Source organism: Tenrec ecaudatus, chromosome X, assembly GCF_050624435.1.
Source record: "Tenrec ecaudatus isolate mTenEca1 chromosome X, mTenEca1.hap1, whole genome shotgun sequence".
Classification (NCBI taxonomy): domain Eukaryota; kingdom Metazoa; phylum Chordata; class Mammalia; order Afrosoricida; family Tenrecidae; genus Tenrec; species Tenrec ecaudatus.
This window is the reverse complement of record NC_134548.1, coordinates 45,645,836-45,662,601: the sequence shown is the minus strand read 5'-3', so window position 1 is coordinate 45,662,601 and position 16,766 is coordinate 45,645,836. Positions and strand designations below refer to the sequence as shown.

Genomic DNA, 16,766 nt, shown 5'->3' with positions numbered 1-16,766 from the left:
CTGACCAGTTTGAACACCATTGTCCTTAATCTTATTAAGAAATCAACGAGAAATAGCAGAAGAGGGCCCCAGCACCTAAGCATTTACACAAAACAGCTGTCAACATTTCCAACTGTTTTCCTCCGGTCTATTATCACAGTTATTACTCAGTCATTAGATGGGATAGGCCAAACTCACCTGACTGTCCGCACGACAGCTCTCCAAAAAACAAGAACTGGGGTCATTTGTTCAGACAAACCTGGGGACTCTAAGGTACATCAACTAGACAAAAAGTAGCAATGAAGACACTATTCATCTGTGTCTCTTAACTGATGTAGGTCCCCCGTGGGCGGGCGGTCTAATAACGGCCAAACTTAGATGAACAAATATCTTCCCTTTAGATGAACAAATCATGTCCCTTTGCTGGTGAGTAGACTAGAAGTTCATCTTTTCACCGAGGGAATCTCCTTATCGCCTGTCCCTGTCATGCCTCTTCATTATGGAGAGTAATGAAATTCCCCTGGAAGCCAAAACACCATCATAAACTTTCTCTGGGTCCCTGTTCTTAACTACTTCTCTCTCCAGATTTAATGCCTTTCTCTCAGCTACGAATGCTTAAAGGAGTTCCGGTGGAACCCTGATAAAGTGCTGCTGTTGTTAAGTGTCATGGCGGCAGTTGGGGTTCGTAGCGACCTTATACCCAACAGAACAAAGTACTGCCCAGTCCTACACCATCCTCACCATTGTTCCTGTGCCTGAAACCATTGTTGCAGCCACGGTGTCCATCCATCTCCTGGAGGGCCTGCCTCTACTTCCACTGCTCCTCTAATTTACCCAACATGATGTCAGGAACATGCCCAACGTCTCCAAGACAAAGTCTCGCCATCCTCGCTTGTAAGGAGCACTCCGGCCACACTTCTTCCAACACAGCTTTGTATCTCCTTTCGGCAGTCCAGGGTACTTTCAATATTCTTCTCCAATACCACCATTCAAATGCATCGATTCTTCTTCGGTCTTCTCTACTCACTGTCAATGTTCATTATAAAGTGCTCAGTTGCTAACCAAAAGGTTCAAACCCAGCTGGAAGTTCAAAGAAAAGACCTGGCAATCCAGTCTCATAAAGCTGCAGGTTACTTCCCAATGAGGCAGGTCTACTCTGCTATAGGGAGGTCACTATGAGTCAAAATCAACTTGATAACCCCTAACCACTACCACCACCATAACAGTGTTTTAAAGGATCTTTGTTCAATGTTATCCAGCATTCCTATGTACTTATTGTTTGGGCCGGGGCTGGACCAAGGCAGCCACTTGTACCAGCTTCTCGAGAAGACAGATGACCTGGCTCAATTTCTAAACACCTGAGCATCAAAGCACCTGCCTTCAGTGTTTCACAGACCTTACCTCCCCGGACAGAACAGCTCCCCTCTCCCTAGCATTGTTTCCTAGGAATCACATGATTCAATGACAGGACGTCACCTGGCCTGAGACTTGCAACCGCAGCACAAAGAACCTCCCTCCTTCCCCTTACCAGCTCCTATGCCTTTAAGCTCATGCCCTATATATTATCCCACCACCCCAGGACCAGGTGCGACTTCCCTGACCTAACTCGTTGGGTCTCAGAACCCGCCCGGGGGCTCAAGATGCCCAGTCCCTTTCCCTGTTCTCCCTTCCCTCCCGACAGTTCTTTCCCTGCTCTCACTTCCCTCCCGGGAGTTCTTTCCCTGCCTCAATAAAATCTTTCTCAACTTCACATTCCTGGCTAAATTCTATCTCTGTTCCACGCCTCCATCTCCAAACTTTCACCTATAGCTGAAGCTTTTTAAGATAACTGGCACATTTTATGAAACAAGTACCCTGTCGGCTTGCTGTTTATCCTCTAGTCTATGTCATTCTTCTCTATCTCTTACCTTCTGCCTAGTTGCAGCTACTGCTGCTTTGGAACTTGAGTTTTTTCCTGGCTATGAATGATCCTTTGCCATATGGTTCATATTTTCTAGTTCAGATAACCAAGAGAGGTGATAGAGTGGGAAACTGAGAATCGGGAAGAGAGCATATGCCAACAAATTCCCAGGCTCATAATTAAGGAGTCTGAGAGGCCTAGACGGTGGTGAAGGGAGGCCTTCATGCTCGTGAGTTGGGTGCTGAATTGCAGTCACATTCTCCTAACTAAAAGTTATTCCCCACAAGGTCCTCCCTTAATAATGCCACTTTTAAGATGCTTCTTGCAAGCACAGGGTTGCTTGCTATATGCTTGAAGGTTATCTGCCTGAAGGTTGTCTGCCTTGAGAGCAATCAGGCTCTATTGCCTGCCCTACCGGAAGTGTGGCCCACTGCCTTCTACTACTGATCATAGATTGTGTCCCTGGAGAAGAGCTCAGGGACATCTAAGGTTGAGCCACCTCAGAGACAGCCAAGGTTAAGCCACCATCATAACGCTAGACTAGAACCTGCCCACCCCATTACGTATGTGCCTGCCTGTCACATGTATGGCTCTAGTACATGCCCTGTTACATACGTGTATGACATGGCTCGCATGCCTGCTAATTATATAAGTCTGTTGGAGAATGTATTTGCTCTCTCTGGTTCCCGGATTCAAGGAAGAGGCGAGCCCTTGCATGTTTTGTCTGTTGTCTCTTTAATTTTCCTTTCAATTGCACAACTGTTCCATAGGGCCTTATCGGTTCTGGAGGCTGGTCCCTGACATATGATATAGCCAGATTGTTTTTTGGGCCAAGCTACTATCTAAGTTGCTACTTTATTGGCTTCTCATTGGTCGGGTGCACTCTTGCCCAGTCATCAATCATGAGGGGCAGGGGCACACTGGGTTACATGGAATAAAATATGGAGGAGAAATGGGCCTACATTTGACCGCCTCCAGTTCCCAAAGCTGACAGCCACAAGACAGGGCTCAGACATGCCTCTACCCTCCATCCCTTTTGACCCTAATTGATACCAGCCATTCCTCCCGTGGGACTCTACTTTCCCACACTCTACTTTTCTACTGGCTTGTATAATTCATTGCAATGGACACAGAGAACTCATAGATAACATTCATGATTACGGGGTTTATTAGGGAAGTTGTTGTTATTGTTAAGTGCCGGCGAATGAGTTCCAATTCATCTAGACCTTGTCCACGACAGAACAAAGCAGTGCCCTGTTTCAAACCCCCCTCACAATCATTATGTTTGAGCCCATCATCACAGCCACTGTCAATCCATCGCCTTGACATTGTTCCTCTCTTGTTGACCTGCTTACCAAGCACGACGTCTTTTTCCAGGAACTAGTCTATCTAGTCTATCCTAATATGTCCAGAGTACTTGAGACCAAGTCTCACCATCTGTATTAGGCAGAGTTGTCTAGAGAAACAAAACTGGTAACACTCATATATGTATAAGAAAGAGATTTCTATCGAGAAGTAGTCTTAGATCAAGAAGGTATCCCCGCCCAGTCCCACTTAATTCCATGAGTTCAGTTCAGACTCACAGAGCTGTAGATTGATGAAGAAGAAAGGTGAAGCAGGATGCAGGAAAATCACAGGCCAGCGGGAGCAGAACTGCATGGATCCAAGGTCAGTGGAAACATGGCAGGGTGCTGACAGCTCTCAGGGTCAGGTGGCCCACATGGGCCCATCCCTGGAGGCAGGCAGGAGTCTCAACAAGCAGGAAAGCAAAAGAGGCCAAGAGAGGAGGCCCTCTTATTGTCTCGCTTATAAAAAAGGCCATAACTTCCAGGAGGCATCATCAGGCTGTGACCTAAATGACAGGTTGGATTCCACCCCTACACAAGTGCGAGTTGACATAAAATCTAACTGCCACACTGGCCTTGCTTCCAAAATGCATTCTGGCTGTACTTCTTCCAAGACAGATCGATTGTGATTCATAGTACTTCCAATATTCTCTAACAACACCAACATTTAAATGCATCAAGTCTTCTTCAGTCTTCCTTATTCATTGTCCACCTTAGAGTCATCTGAGGTCACAGAAGTTGGGGAAGTTAACAGGTTACAATTCATGTGAGAAATGCTCAGGATGCAGTTTTTCAGTCAGGACAATTCCGTCTCTCATGCCCACAGGTAGGCCTCTTCCTAATCCTCAGTCTCTTGATCTGGCCTCTGCCCTACGGTGGGCAATGTTATAAAGCTCTTTCAGAGCTGCTAATAAATGCCCCAAAGGCACGTCACTCCACTGTAAGCCTCACCCTGAAGGCACTCAGCTCTAGCTTCATGGGTTGGAAGACCCAATTCCCCTAAGTAGGTGCCTGGAGGCACCCCACTCGATAAGCCAGCCCCCTGCCAGAAGGCACTCAGCTTTACTTGCTGTGTGCTCTGGCAGATCCATCCCTATCTCATTCTATGTCTCCTGGTTCTGCTGCTTCTCGTTTGCCACTCCTCTGGCAATCACTGTCTCCTGGATCTAGGAGGTTCAATGCACAGGGATCTCAGGATCCAAAAGACTTGCTCCAGTCTTGACACCTCTCTGGCTGGTAGTAAGATCCCCTCCAGCCCAGCTCCTGAGATGGTTCATTTTATAACCACCAGTATGGCAATCACAATGAACTCTGCTAACAATCACTGACAGCTAAACCATGATCCATTCAGTATCTTCCCCCACCTCCTCACCCAGGCCCCTCAGGAAAATGAAGGCTGGTTTATGGGAGTAACAAAGGCTATGGCTGGAAAAGCCATATTACATTGCAACCAGTTAGCTGTCTCTATAGGAGTGGAAGTTTGGGTGGGTTCTCTTAAAAGAACTGTGGGTAGGGAAGGTGTATGATATTTCTAGAGGATGTAGTAGATGGAGCAAGTAACTAATATATCAATGTCTTTGGAATTTGCATCTCCTCTTTCTGGAGGGGGAGGAAGCAAGAATTCAAAAGGATAGTGAGTAACTAGACAGTAAAGGAGCTGGGGTCTTCAAGTATGAACGTTTATGGAATCTTCAATTTTTTTACTTGTGTATCCCTTATAGAAAAAAATTTAAATTATTTAACTTTTCACACATTTAGGAATTTTCTAATATTTTATGATGTTTAAATAGTTATAGTTTGTATATATTTTATGGCAAAAGGTTATGTTGCTGTAACAAAGGGATGACCAATATTTAGTAGCTTAAAGAATAAAGATGTTTACCTCCATTTATATAACAATTCCAAGTTTCAGACTAGTTGGAGACTGTCATCTTTAATAAGTGGCTTCTAAGACCATTCTACTGTTAGTAACTGGAGTTCAGCAGAAAGAAAGAGCAAGTTCAAATGGCCAGGGATTTTTCTTTTAAGCAAGGAAAGTTGAAGATGCTCTATCACTTCCACTCACACTCTATTGGTGAAAATGTTGTCACATGGTCATAGAGTTGCTGCAAGCGACATTGGGAAATGTAGTCCTCAGACCCAGAGGCTGGACCGCTGCAAAGTGTTGGTGTGAGGATTAGTTTCTCTCCTGCAGGTCTCTTTCGCTCCAGAGGTTGTGGGGAAATCAGCACTGGCCCGAGAATGGAAAGATATCAGTCCCACATCTGTGCCCAGTCATCTCCCCTAGATGTTGTCGGCTGGTCTTTAGCAACACACCCACTTTCCCTGTTACCACGAGGGCTGGAAACCTGTAAGCATTTTTTCCTAATGCCCTCCCCAGCTGGGTTCTAGTTGATTTCTGAAAACAGGAGGCCATCACATCAGATTAGAAAAGAAGAAGGTAAATTTATTCCACCTATAGGAATAGCGGAAGCACCAGTGGTCCAGGTACTATCAGTAATAAGTATGGGTTTCTAAGCTTCCCCATAAGGTACTGGCAATTTCCTGAGATCTAGTCAACTCTCTCTTCCCTAGGCAAAGTCACAGTTCCTTTGTCTCTCACCACCGCCAAGCCCTTTGACTCTGACCCTCCCAAAACCTGTATAACCAATTCCCTGCCTTGAAGCTCTTCCTGTTTGAAATGTCTAGAATTGTTTAGATGCCCTCCAGGGATACCCTAGTCTTTGGTAACGAATTTTACCCTATTGAAACCATAATTTGAAAAATGAAAATTCTAAATGAATGCTGGCTAATGTAAGAATGACCCATTCTAACTTCACAAGGAGGAGGAGACAGAATCAAGATCATCAGCCCATGGCTGATAGCTATAAGGCGATGGTCAGAGATCTAACTCCTTTCTCCAAACTTGATCAATTCTGACACCAGGTGTCCCTTGGACTGTACTATGTCTCTGCTGGGTTCGATAATTCATTGCCATGGATACACACAACTCACAGACCATACTCAGGTATGGAGTTTATTAGGAATCAGGAAGCATATAGGCAGTCACCCTTCTTCAGTGCAGGATGGCTCCCTCAATTCTGCTTTGCCATGCAAGCCTCCTTTTGACTCTGAGGACAGGCTCCTCTAGGCCTCCTCCAGAAAGGACACCTCTCTTGGCCCCAAACCCTTGGCCCCTGGCTTAGGCCTGGTCATTGACCTGCTTAGGCAAGCATTGCAAAGCTTCTTAGCTCCACTGATAAGTGCCCAGAGACAACCCTCCTGAACCAGAAAGTCCCCTACCCAAAGGCTCTCAGCCTTCTCACCCTGTGGGTCAACAAGCCTACTGCACAGTCTGGCGCTGGTGTCCTGGTTCAGCTACTGTCACTTCTCTGCCACTACTGGCCATCTCACCTGATCTCCAGTGTTACAAGAGTTTCTCTCAGTTTCCTGAATCTAAGAAGTTCTCAGAATAGAAACTCTGGGTCCAAAGGACATGCTGTACTCCCAACTCTTCTTTCGTTATGGCTCTGAGGGTTCCCTCGTCCCACTTCTGGGATGGCTCATTTTAAGTCTAGAAAAATGGCAACGCTGATTTTTAAGAAAAGGTCGTCAGGATTCCACACACCTTATTTGTATGGTGCCACTCCTACAAGGGCTCCAGGTACCTTATATGCATTACCAGCAAGTTGCCCAATCTCTTTGGTGGGTCACATGCACCTTGTTTACATGTTGTTATTAGGTACCGTTGACTCTGTTCCAACTCATAGAGAATGATGTACAACAGAAGGAAACGAAACACTGCCCGGTCCTGTGCCACCATCACAACTGTTCTTATTTGTATAGTCCCATTTAATCGTTGCGTGGAAATAACAAAGACTATGGCTAGAAGGGCCGTATGATGTTAGTCCCTGCATTGCAGCTTAGCACTTTTTGAGTTCAGAGCAGAGTACTGCCAGGGATATGTGCGGGTATAGTATTTAACCTTGACAGTCGAGCAGAGATTATTAGAACTGTCTACAGATCATCAATGCAAGTCAGGGGAAGATGAAAGTTATAAGTCAAAGACTTGTTTCTGAGATTGCCAGGTCTTTTTTTATTTAATATTCAAAGGATGAAATAACAATAAAAATAATAGCAAAGTGGCAAGGGTTCTAAATAATTATGACTATAAAAGGGCATTGGCGAATGGGATGTAAAAGCATTTCTCTTTATTTGCCTAGAGTGAGCTTGAAGAAAGGCGAGGTGACTCCGATTCAGAGGCCTCAGCAAGGGTGAAAAGACGCTGAGCTCAGGCCGGTGTGCCACAGTGTGAACTTTGGGCACATTGAGAAACGTCCCCGGGAAGCTCTATGCTTTTCTTAGGAGCTTCAGGTCCTTCCCATCTCATACTGTTCCTTGACTGTGAGGGGTGGTGCTCGCTAGTCACAAGTCTATAAGCTACACTGAACTGACTCTGCTGCGGTAGCTGCCTAAGAACTATGGGAGAAGGAGAGGCAGGACAAAGGCCTCTCAGCAGTGTTCTGGGATGCAGGAAGAAGGGACCTTCTGTACTTTGGCCATGCTGTGAGCCATCTATCTGCAGCAAGTAAAGTGTGTTTCCCTTCCAATGACCTACCTGCCATTTACGGAGAGGAGGAAGAGGAAAACGGACACCGTGCTAAAGCACGAAGATTGTTGGGCCCCTAGAATATTATTAAGAAATCACATTTGTTTTCTACAGAGCTTAGTCCAAGAGAACAGTATGAGGCTACAGAGATACCGTTGGACTATTTCCCCCAAGATCTAGGAGGCTATACGGAGCACTGGTGACACAGTGGTGCGTTACTTGGCTATTAACCAAAAGGTTGACTGTTCGGATCCACCAACCACTCATTCTTTAGGAGAAAGATGTGACAATCTGCTTTCATCAAGATTTACAGCCTTAGCAATCCTCTCAATGTCAGTGGGCTTGGTTTGGGGGCTTGGGTTCCATACTCACATACTTAGCAGAGAGGATACTAAACTAACCTGGTCACCTGAGGATCAATCAGGAACTTCTAGTCTTGGTGAGGTGGGCATTTTGCCTCCACCCCAAAGCTTCTTCTCTGTGCTACTCATATTTGAAGCCTACTCTGGTACTCACTGCCATCAAGTCAATCCTGATTTGACCCTATTGAACAGAGTAGAACTGCCCTTTGGGTTTCCAAGATTTTAGATCTTCATGGTAGACAGCATCCATGTGCTCCCTTAGACTGGCTGGCGGATCCTCAGACAGAAAGTTTATATCTTTAGTGTAAGGCTTTGTTCCCCGTTCCAATATTAGTACAATTACTGCTAGCCATTTACTCCCTAGTAGTCCAGGTGGCATAGTAGTTACGAATTGGACTGATAACTGCAAGGTCAGCCATTTGAAACCATCGGCTCCTCTGAAGAAGAAAGACAGAGTTACAGTGTGGAGAACCCACAGGGGCAGTTACTTCTACCCTGTCCTACAGGCCCTCTATGAGTAGGCATCGACTTGATGGCAGAGAATCTAGTTTGGTATTTATTCCTGAGCGTGAATGGAGAATCTATGAAGGCAAACTTCAGTGGAAGATAAAAGAGAGCAGGTCACTAACAGATGTGGACCCATCATTTCCTGGGGAATACGGTGGCAGAGAAGGAGCCCTGGTGGCACAGTAATTACCTCTTGGCTGCTAACCACAAGATCGGCAGTTAAAAACCACCAGCCGTTATGCAGAAGACAGATAACCTTTTCTAAAGAGCTAAAGTCTCAAAAAAAATTAAAAAGAAAAAAGAGTTAAAGTCTCATAAATTCACAGATGCAGTTCTACCCTGTCATATAAGGTCGCTAGGAGTCGGCATCAACTCAAGTGAGTCTGGAGGCAGAGTCACCTTGGAGAAAGCCTGGAAGAGGGGAAGTTGGTAAGCAAAATCAACTTGACATTTTGGTCAGGACTGGCTGTGGCAATTGGATGTGATGGGAGGAGCAATGGATTGGACTATGAACTTGCTGAGTGACCCTCCACAAATTACTTAGCTTCTCTAGGCACTATGTTGCCTTGGACAAATCTGCTGCACAAGACCTCTTTAACGTAGTCAAGGTTATACAACATGAAGAAAATAATCAATGGCATTGAATTATACATGTAGAACTTGTAGCATTGGAGAATGTTTTGTTTTGTATAAATTTTTGCCACAATTAGAAAAAATAATTACATGAATAACAATGTGTACAAGGAAAAAAGAAAACGTAGATTTCAATGTGGTGATAATTGTATAACTATTCTTGATAAGATTGAATCATTGAAAAATAATAATAATTTATAAATTATCAAGGGTTCATGAGGGGGGCGGGGAGGGAGGGGAAAAATGAGGGGCTGATACCAAGGGCTCAAGTAGAAAGCAAATATGTTGAGAATGATGAGGGCAACAAATGTACAAATGTGCTTGACTCAATGGATGGATATATGAATTATATTGAGTTGTACAAGCCCCCAATAAAATGATTTTTTTTTAAAGAGGAGCTGATACAAAGGGCTCAAGTAGAAAGAAAATGTTTGGAAATGATGGCAAGCAATGTACAAATGTGCTTGATACAATTGATGTATGGATTGCTGTAAGAGCCCCCAGTAAAATGATTTTTTTTTAATCATTGAATCATTGAATTGTATGACATGTGGATAAAGGGCTCATTAAACTGTTCTAGAAGTCTTAAGGAGTAAAGATGTCACTTTGAGGACTCAGGTGTGCCTGACCCAAGCCATGGTATTTTCCATGACCTCAATATGCATGTGAAAGCTGGACAGTAAATAAGAGATTCTGGAGGGGGGAAAAGAGAGAGAGGGAGCCTGGAGAAGAATTCAGGCCTTGAATTATGGTATTGGCAAAGAACAGCAATTATATCATGAGCTGCCAGAACAATGAACAAATCTGTCTTGAAGAAGAACAGCTAGATTTCTTAGGAGCGAGAATGATGAGACGTAGTCTCCTGTACTTTGGACATGATATCAGAAGGGCCTAAAACCGAAAAATCAAACCCACTGCCACTGAGTCCATTCGGACTCTGGGTCACTCTGTAGGACTGCCTCTGTGGGTTTGGGGACTTTAACTCTTTATGGGAGTAGACAGCCTCACCTCTGGGTCACTCTGTAGGACTGCCTCTGTGGGTTTGGGGACTTTAACTCTTTATGGGAGTAGACAGCCTCACCTTTCCTTCGCTGAGTTTCCAACTGCTAACTTCGTGGTTTTCAGCCAAATGTCTAATCACTGTGCCACCAAGGACCTCGTGCTTGGTAAAGGCTCAGCATGAGAAAGGATGCTCTTTAACAAGATGGATTGACAGCGTGAGCTCTAGCATGACAATGTTCAGGATGACACAGGATCAGGCAGTGGTTTGTTGTGCTGTACACAAGGGCCCCATGAGAGGAAGCCTACTGGACAGCCTCTAACAACAAGCACCAAGCTCTAGGTATAAAAGCGAGGAAGTTGACCTAGACCTCTTTTTCCCTTGAATACAGGTGTGTTTTGGTTTCTTACTGTCAACTGTCATGACAGGTGAAAAGAGTCCCCAAGAGCTGTCCCCAATCAATGAGGACAAGGGATTTGGGAATAAATAACCAAACTCCCTCATTCTTCATATGGGATAACTAATTCTGGGGCATGCTCTTCACTGCCTCATGGAGCTCTCAGAAGGACTGAGCTCCAGTTGCCCCTGGTATAAAATAACTGTTGGGAGTTTGCTGCTGCATGGGTTGCTTATGTTTCCACAAACCTTCTGAACAAAGACATTAACAGCTTTTGTTTTAAACCACCTTTTCAAGGTTGTTTATATGGCAATCTGAAAAGCTAGTCTATCTCCCTTCAGGGCAGAGGGTGGGGCTGCTTGCCATTCAGGATAATAGATAATGCCTCCTTCTGGGACCAGGATTGGGAAGGTTTGCTTGTAGCCTACTGGTGGGACAATGGTTACCTGTTGGGCTGTAATCCACAAGATCCACAGTAAGAAACCACCAGCCGCTCCATAGGAACAAGACGTGGCTTTCTACTCCTGTAATGAGTTACAGAAACTCTCAGAGGCAGTTCTATGCTGCCCTGTAGGTTCACTAAGAGTCAGCATTGACTGAATGGCAGTGAGTTGTTGCTCTTAAACCCTAGTGGTGCACATGCTTAAACCCTCTGGTGCTAACCAAAGCACCTGGTAATCTGCTCCTGTCCAGATTACAGCCTAGCAACCCCTATGGGGAAGTCTGACCACATGCAAGAGGGTCTCTCTGAGCTGGAATTCTCTTGATGGTGCACAACAAGTTCCTCCGCTGTGGCACGGACCCACGGGACTCATCTGTGGGATTTGAGGGGCTGCCTACTGGAGCATCAGTGATAAATCATAGTGTCTGATCCAGGATTCTCTTGTCTTCTCTCAGCATCTATGAATCAAAGTTAGGCTAACTTGTTGGCTGACGCAGTCAAACCCTTCATGGTTCTTGATAGTTATATCTTGGAATATTGCATAAGCACCCAGATGGTGTAGTGGGTTACACTCTGGATGGCTACCCACAAAGTCAGCTGTTCAAAACTACCAGCTGCTCCTCAGAGAAAGCTGTTTCTGCTCCCCTAAAGATGTACAGCCTTGGAAACCCGCAGGGGCAGTGCTATGCTGTCCTAGAGTCACTATGAGTCAGAACTGATTCGATGGCAGTGGATCTGGTTTTTGGTATATTGCATATGTATACAATCGCTCTTTTTTATTTCCTGGAATTTTTCCAGTAAGCATTTATTCTTTTTTGTTTTTCAAGCATTCTTTTTAAGCATCGATTATTTTATCCTTCAGAGTCCTTGACGATAACATATCCTGTACAAGCTTCCTGACGCATGACCCCATTCTGCCACTGGTGTTTTCTGGGATCACCTCTGGAATAAATTACTGCCACTCAAAATACTCCTGGAAATTACAACATGAGACAGTCTATATGTTCCAGGAATATTTATGCCATTGGCTCCACATTCCCTACCCCAAATCTGAAGGAGAGATTCATACAAGTTCCCACTACATTAGTAGAGTTAGGATTAAGGCAGGATGAGGGGTGGGGTGTGTGTGTGTTGGTGTGTCTATGTGTGTAGTCAGAGGCTAATGATATGCTTACAAGGGCTGAGGTGCTCACCTGAACCTCACCATGGTCTCTCTCATTTCTTCACCACCTTTGTACTCCCTGTCACTTTCTTTCCACTTAGTCAATCCCCAAATAACTTCTTTATTACGAATTTTGTCAAATAGGTTAGAGCTCATGGAGAACAGGTCCTAATGGCCGATGTGGGAATGTGGAGCATTTTTTCAGAACAATAAACATTCATGGAACACTGAAGATGAGACACCAGAAACATTTGTAAAAGTATGTTGGTAATAAGATGCAAATAAATAAAAAGCAGGGTCAAATGAAATGCAAAATAGCAATTAGAAAAACAATTAGAAAAGGATGGGTACATTGGGGGAGTGCATAAAGACAGCATATAATCCGATTTAAAATGCTGTTCTCTCATAAGCATAATAAAAGATGTTATTCAAAAAAATAAAGAAAACATGTTATTCATATTCAAGTGTTTTGCAAAAGGTAAAGAGCAAATCAAATTTTAAGTACTGCTGCATTTATATGCTAGTGGGACCTTTTGATAAAAGACAAAGTAAAATGAATTGCTGTTTTTGACTTTAAGTTTTTCAGATCCTTTCCCTCCTACCTGGGATGTCTCCTGCGCCCCAAACTTTTGTAATTCAAACTCTCCACAGCTCTCAAAGAACCTTTTGTCTCACGGTCCCTTCATAGCAATGATTACCTTTATTACTCACTAGACACTTAATGATAATAGCTACCATTTGCGTCAAACCAGGACTAAATCTTTAAGGGCAATTACCTCACTAAATAAGGAGCCCTGGTAACATAGTGAGTTACATCTTGGGCTGCTAACCACACGAGGTCAGCAGTTCAAACCCAGATTTGCAGCCTCAGTCACTGAGTGACTTGATGGCAGTAAGCTTGGTTTTTAAGTATCTCCTACTAAATGCTCACAACAAGCCTTAATGTAGCCACTGTAACTCTACTTACATAAAAGGAAATAAAAATACTGTGGGCTTGAGTAACTTTGATCATGATCTCAAAGTGAGCTATCATTGACATTCAAATCTGGGCCCTTTTTCATTCAGGGGCACTCTGACTCACCTGGCTCCCTCTCCCAGGGGATTAGAAACTTCCTGGGGAGAGGCACTCTTGAACACTTACCTGTGATTCTACCATGATTCTGTGTCATTTTTTAAAAATTTAGATAAAAAGATATAACTTTATTCTACTTATAAAATGTAGCTGACAATTAAAAACAAGTCAGTAAAATAGGACTTGATAGATACTTAAGCTAGACACACAAGTGAAGGTGCTTCCACGAATTCATGAAAAAGGGAAATGACATCATGAAAACTTTCCATGAATTTTTTGAAACCCTGTAAAAAGAATGTGGAAAGTGTCTGAATTCCTCTGACTTAATCAAGAAGATCAATGAAACCTAACATCAACCCAAGGCAGACCAGCCATCCCTCCTGTCCCGTTCCCGTGGGACGTGCACCGTGGATTCTGGAGGAGAGAGTGGGAATTGGGGGGGTACAAGAGGCACGGAGAATGAGGACAAGACAATATCCTGATCAAGTCCTGTTTTAATGAACAAAGAGTCACAGCTTATAAGGGCCAGCCAAGGGGGGGAGTCTCAGCCACACATGCAGATTAGGCTACCTTGGCAACAGGCCAATCCGGGAGTTCAGGGGAGCATGCCCTGCCCATGAGTCAGTAAGGGCTTACAGTCTTCAATTAGAGAAGTGGCATGTACATGCAAATCAAGCATAGGGGAAGACGATCTTTTGCCCAATCAAGGGGATGCAGGACACAGGTGCTTATCTAAAGAGCATTACCCCTTGTTTGCTCAAGCTTTACAGCTGCAGTGCTCTGTCAAGTAGGCTGGGGTAGAAGAATGCCCAGAGCTCAGGCTAATAAATTCCAAGCAATGGCCGGGCCTCATGGCTCCGGACACCCTCCCACAGCACTCTGTCTTCTGCTAGGTTCGGGAATTCATTCAGTGGCTACACAGAACTTATAAATCATACTCATTCACGATTATGGGATTTATTAGGGAAATTAGCCGGTTACAAATTTAGGATCAGAAATGCTCAAGATACAGTTCTTCCAGTCAGGACAGCCTCTTCTCAGTCATGCCTTAGCAGCATGCTTCTTTCTAGTCCCCAACTATTAGCACACAGCCCCTTGACTTCTGTCCTGTTCATGAAATGTCATCAAATTCTTCGTGTGACCACTAAATGCCCAAAGAGTACTATAATCTACTAAGTCTTAGCCAAAGTCCCCCAGCTCTAGCTCGTGGATCAGCAAACCTAGTTCCCCCAATTAAGTGCCTGAGGCTACCCAACTCCAAAAACAAGCACCTGCCCAAACACATTCAGGTTGACTCACTCCTTGGCCCAGGAATTCCACTGCTCTGACTCATGCTTCTGCCTCTGCTGCCATGGCTTCTCTGATGTAACATCTCTGTCACCTGGGTGCACGTCCTAGACTCTAGGAGATTCAGAGCACAGGGATCTTGGCGTTCAAAGGCACAATCCACTTCCGGCTCTTCCTTCCTCCTCCTCCTTTTTTTTTTCTTTTTTGTAACTAAAAGTTGACCATTTTATTTTCATACATCACAGTACAAACAAAAAATGTTTTGTTGTTTTTTTTTCTACTACTCCACTCCAAAAGCCTTGCTCTTTTAGCTAGAAAGGGGGAGCAAGTCTTCCATGTGTACTGTTAAAAAAGGCCCAGAGTCATAGCACCATGATCTCCTGGTAAAGTAGTACAAGTAATATAAAATTAATACAAAGCAGCTGCCCTCTGCCCTTATCTATCTCGATAAGGTCAAGTTGGTGTGGTCTGAGTGGGCACCATCATAGGACAGGCCAGGAGCCACATCATTGGGGGCCCAGGCCATCACTGGCATGTGACCTCCCGTGGGCAGCCTTATTCCAGCAGTAGGTGTCACCCAGAAGGAGGAGGCCCCATCATTGGCATCGTGGGTACCCTGAGTGGGGTACCATCATCATACCAGGGGGAGAAGGACCTCGGAAATTGGGAGGCGGAGGGGGGGTGGGATTCTCGACTCTGCTAGATAAGGAGCAGAGAAGGAGTCGGAGATATCATTCATTGCTAACATACAGCCCTTGTTTTGCCAATCAGGCTCTGAGCTTGCTCTTCCATCAATTTCTGATACCAGGCTTTCACATTCTCTGTGTGCTTCCAGCACTGCAATGAATCTTTCTCACAGAGGGAGAGTCATGGTTAAGGTTTGTATCACAGTCATGGGTGAGGTATGTACCACAATAAAACTTGGACTTGCAAACTCGATCACTAGCTCTACATGAGGCTGCAGAGGCAAGGGGAACCAGGTTTGCTAAAGTCATTGTGGGGACAGTACTGGTTTAGCCTGAGGGACTCCTGAGGTGGCCCATTTCTTTCCAACTACAGCAATAACTACCAGTTCCTGCTGGGAAGAAGTGTCCTAGACAAGGTGGAATCGTCCCAAGATGTCTCTTGCCCAGAAGCAAGATCGGGTAGCTCAGAAGAAGACAAGCTTCCTCAGAGCTCAGGAATGGGTTGCAGAGAGCTAAACCAAACCGTAATTTTCCATGAGGATTTATTACATAGATACAATAAACTATTTCAAGCAGCAAAAATAAATAAATAAAGCGAAACTTGGGCATGTTGTGCAGCTGCCTATTTCCTGTTCACGAATCTGCTGGCTTTTCTTCTTGATGGTAATATGAGTCCCCAGGCCTGCATCTGAGATGGCTCATTTTTGACCCAACAGAATGGCAAAATTGACCAATCCCCATATTGGGGTTTCAAATTTTTATAACCACAATTAATCCTGTTAATAATCACAAGTCAATCATATAATACTGTCAGCATGTTCTCCCACCTTCTCTTACCCAGGCCTACCAGGAAAAGAGAAATTATACCCAATATGCATGGTTCCGATCAGGCATTTGGTGGGAGTTACAAATATTGTGATTAGAAGAGCCATTTAAGCCTTCTAAAACCGTTGTTTTATGTGTGACAGGATTCCTGTAAACCTTTCTCAAAGCTTCAATTATTCAGAAACATGTCCATTTGAATTTTGTTCAAAATTTGATAATTGCTCTGATTTTAAAATCCTTTTTCTCCGTGGCACAAGTAGAATGCATATGTATTGTTTTCTGAAAGCACCCTAGTGAAACTAAGACAAGTGTGTGGTACTCTGGGTAAACCGGAGAAAGAAATCTAGGAAAACTCATGTGTATAAGAGTTTTCTATAAAAGAGCAACTGTATGTTGAGAAAACATTCCAGTCCAGATCAAGTCCATAAGTCTGATATTAGCCCATATGTCTGATACCAAGCTATAAATTTGTCTTCGGACTCATGAAGCACATTCAATGATATCAAATGCAGGAAGATCACAGGCCAGTGGGTGGAAAGTCTTGTGGATCCAGTGGTGGTGTAAGTATCTCAGTGCTGGC

The 16,766-nt window shown here is 44.3% G+C and overlaps 1 long non-coding RNA gene and 1 other non-coding gene across 4 annotated transcripts in view; both read left to right on the top strand.

The window, feature by feature from the left end:
• LOC142433914 (uncharacterized) overlaps nt 1-16,766 on the top strand; it is a 144,437-nt gene that overhangs the window by 58,607 nt on the left and 69,064 nt on the right. The gene's annotated exons all lie outside the window — the stretch shown is intronic.
• LOC142435309 (small nucleolar RNA SNORA66) lies at nt 15,603-15,736 on the top strand. The gene has a single exon (XR_012781387.1). It is a non-coding gene; the product is annotated as a small nucleolar RNA SNORA66 (small nucleolar RNA).